Source organism: Ictidomys tridecemlineatus, chromosome 5 (assembly GCF_052094955.1).
Source record: "Ictidomys tridecemlineatus isolate mIctTri1 chromosome 5, mIctTri1.hap1, whole genome shotgun sequence".
NCBI classification, from domain to species: domain Eukaryota; kingdom Metazoa; phylum Chordata; class Mammalia; order Rodentia; family Sciuridae; genus Ictidomys; species Ictidomys tridecemlineatus.
The window spans coordinates 50590477-50594539 of record NC_135481.1 but is presented as its reverse complement, the minus strand read 5'-3'; the positions used below and the strand labels follow the sequence as shown (position 1 = coordinate 50594539).

The following is a 4063-nucleotide window of genomic DNA, read 5'->3' as shown; positions in this document are numbered from 1 at the left end:
CAGTTTAAGTGTTAATTTCATACAAAAACACCCTCTAGAAACATCCAGATTTGTTTGACAAATATTTGGATCCCATAACTCAGCCAAATTGGTAACTAAAATTAGCCATCCCATTGCATGTTGGACTTTGATTCATCCATTAGGTCTGTAAATATTGATCGAGAACCATCTGTATACCAGGTGCTATTTGAGGTGCTGAGAATACTGGAGTGAACCAAACAAACAAAATCATATCCTCTATGAAGTTTGCGTGCTCTTGGGAGAGAGTCAAATGAAAACAAGGTGGAGCCTGAGCAGCATGCCATTCTGGAAAGAAAGTTGGAGAAGACATCTTTCAGATGTCATATGAAGAGGGATTGAACTGCTTGGATATTTAGGGAAAGAGTTTTCCATTTGAAAGTAAGCAAGTGCCAAGGCCATGAGGTGGGAATGTTCTTGGTAGGTTCAAGGAACGGTCAGAAAGCCAGAGGGCAGGAGCTGATTCGGTGAGGCAGAGGGGGTAAGGAAACGAAGCAGGGCATGGTGGGGAGGCTTCAGAGTCCTGGTTGGTCAACTTCTCGACTAGACACCCCACCCGCAAACAAAATTCTTCTTTTGCTGAAGGATTCAAGGGAGGGTCTAGGTAAACTAAGTCCCAGGTCCATGTGACTAAGGGGAACAAGTCCTCTCTGGGTGTTCTTCAGGATGTCTGATACTCCCCTATTCTAGAGCTCTCCTCTTCTCCCGATTCCTCCCAGTGTTATCTCCACAGACCTCCTTTTTATTCTTTAGCATCAAGTGTCCCATCAATTTTTCTCAGAACATACTCCCCAGGGATGAGTAAAGCCCTGGTCTTTTTGAGTATCAGGCAGAACCTGCCATCTCTGCCTCAGTGGGTGTGCTAGCTCCTGCTGACTCTGCAGAGACAGTCTGGTCCCGTGGCAGGAAGGGATGGAGGGCCAGGGTAGACTAGGGGTGTTTTAGCTTCTCTTTGTTCTCTCAATCAGCAGGGCTTTGCCCATGTTTTCTCTTTAATTGCCCAATGACAAAAAATTCACCTCTGTGATATAACTTTTTTTTGGTGTCTGGCCCAGAGAATGATCAACTATGGCCCATGGGCCATTATCACGGGACTGTTTATTGGAACACAGTCACATGCATTCAGTAGGTATTGTTTATGGCCATTTTTGCACTGTAACAAGTTGAGCTGAGTAATTGTAATCAACACTGTCTAGTCTACATGGTAGTTTGAATCCTGAATGTGCCCCAACGGCCCATGTTAAAAGCTTGGTCCCCAGTCTATGGTACTATTGGGAGGTGGTGGCACTTTGAGGAGGTGGGAGGGGAAGGAAGTTACATGCCTTGGGGGCATGTCTTTGAATTGGATTGGGGACCTTGGCTCTTCTTCTTCTCTTTTTGTTTCTGGGGAGCCACAAGACAAGCAGCATTCTGCAGCATATGCTCCCACCATGACACCCTACCTTACCACAGGCCCCAAAGCAATGGGACCCAATGACCATGGAATGAAGCCTCTGAAATCTTTTAAGTTGATTATCTTAGGTATTTGTAACAGTAGCAGAAACCAGACTAATCCTGAAAAGTCTGACATATTTAGTATAAACCTTTTGCAGAAAAGTTTGTCCATCCCTGAACTAGTCTATGAGAGAAATACAAATTTCTTCTAGTAACACGATTGTGAGTCTGCCTCTTGCAAAGCACCAATGCTGGCCTTCTTAGGCTAAGGTGTTCTCCTTTGCTTAGCCTGGTCCCTTCATTTTGAAGGGTCTTACACAAACTGACAACGTCTCTGGCTGAACCATCTAGTTAAGTCACATCTGTTTTTGTCAACTTTTTGCTACTGTGATCAGAAGACCTGACAAGAACAATTAGAGGATAAAGCTTATAGTTTCAGAGGTCTCAGTCCATAGATGGCCAGCTCCATTCTCTGGGGCATTAGGTGAGGTGGAAAATCATGGTGGAAGGGTGTGGCAGAGGAAAGTGTCTCAGGACATCACACGAGGAAAGAGAGGAGTGGAGAGAAGGGGGGAGAGAGAGAGAGAGAGAGGAGAGGAGAGGAGAGAAGGGGGGAGAGAGAGAGAGAGGAGAGGAGAGGAGAGGAGAGGAGAGGAGAGGAGAGAGAGACAGAGAGAGAGAGAGAGAGAGAGAGAGAGAGAAAGAGAGACTCACAGACAAAAATAAAAACTCCAAGAGCATGCCCCCAATGACCTACTTCTTCCAGCTGCATTCTAATAGCCTGCAGTCACCACCCAGTTAATCAGGGGATCAGCTAATAGGGGATCAAAGCACTGATCAGGTTAAGACTCCCGCAACCCAATCATTTCTAAACCCTCTTGCATTGGCTCACACATGAGCTTTTGGGGGGTCACCTCATATCCAGACCATAACAGCACATAGTGACCCAATTTCTCTTTAATCCCCAAGATCCTCCTGAGGGAAGAAGCCATGCTTAAGTTCAGCCAGCCACACCTGTAGTCTTCCGTTAATTTCTCAGTGTGTGACTCACAGCTGTTAACAGATATATGCGTGATCAAAACAACGTGGAAGATTTTTCAAACTACCAGAGGAAAAAACTGTTAACACATGTTTGTAGCCCATGAGAATTTTGAGATGCACTCAAAGAGAAAGTACACACGAATGCTCTCAGTAGTCGCACTTGGATGTGTGTTTTGTAAGTAAATCCATATTTAAAAAATATTTTAATATTAATACTAACGGATTTGACATGTGTGCTAGGGAGAAAACACTGGAATCTTAGGGTTGAAGATGATATGAAGAGAACACACTTCCTCATTCTTGACAGTTCAGGTGTAAGAATTTCTCCAGCCATGACCATCAGATACAGTAAATGATGTCTGCAGTAGACAGCTGTTGTTTTCCCAATTGCTTCTTCATGGGTGAACTGCCCCTCTCCCATTTCATGTGGTCTAGGTTATGGGATCCTCACTGATCCATCAGTGTGCTCATCACAGTTTCTAGATCCAGGGAAGGTGTGTGACCCAACTGGAGCATTCGTCTTTCCTTGTGTGCATCGGTTGTGGGCACTCTCCTTTTTTTCTTCACCTTCCTAAGTTTTCAGCTTAACTCCAGAATGATGCTTAGTTCTGATTTGCATTGGATAATTGGAGTAGATTATGAGGTTTACTTAAAATACTACTTAAAAATGAAGAAGGTATGTATTTTATGATTAGAAGAGACTGCATTTTCTATAATAATATCACTCATTCTGCATGGTCTCTTGTAAGGTGACTTTGCCACTCCTCATCAAGAGGTGGAGTCTAATGTTCCTTTCTTGAATATGGGCTTACCCTTGTGGCTAGCTTGAGTAAGTAGAATATGGCAGAAGGGACAGATAATAAGCTCAATTAATTTTCATCCCCATGTAACCAGTGCCCAGATTAAAAAAAAAAAGAGAGAGAAAAGAAAAAAGAAAGAAAGAAAGAAGGAAAGAAAGAAGGAAAAAAAGAGGCTCTCTTGGGTTCTCACTTCCAAGATGACCAAAAAAAGAGGGAACAATGGTCATGTCAAAAAGGGCTGCAGCCAGGTGCAGCCCATTTGTTACATGAACTTGCCCAAGGATAAGGCCATTAAGAAGTTCACCATTTGAAGCATCATAGAGGCTGCAGCCATCAGGGACATTTCTAAAGCAAGTGTTTTGATGCTTACGTGCTTCCCAATCTGTATGTGAAGTTGCAATACTTTGTGAGTTGTGCCATTCACAGCAAGGTGGTAAGGAATCGATCTCATGAAGCCTGGAAGGACCCAACACCTCCACCCGGTTTTAGACTTGCTGGTGCTGTCCCATGACCTCCACCAAAGCCCATGTAAGAAGCTGGGTCCTTAATGAGTAAAGAAAAGTGATCCAATGGGAAAAAAAAAAAAAAGGGAATTATAGTTTAAAAAAAAAAAAAGCCAGGCCCGGTGGCACATGCCTGTAATCCCAGTGGCTCAGGAGGTTGAGACAGGAAGATTGTAAGTTCAAAGCCAGCCTTAGGAAAAGTGAGGCACTAAGCAACTCAGTGAGAACCTGTCTCTAAATAAAATACAAACTAGGTCTGGGGATGTG

At 43.8% G+C, this 4063-nt stretch overlaps 1 pseudogene; it reads left to right on the top strand.

Annotated features, from left to right (window-relative positions):
• Positions 1 to 3490: 3490 nt before the first annotated feature.
• LOC101967044 (small ribosomal subunit protein eS26 pseudogene) lies at positions 3491 to 3825 on the top strand (annotated as a pseudogene).
• Positions 3826 to 4063: the final 238 nt, after the last annotated feature.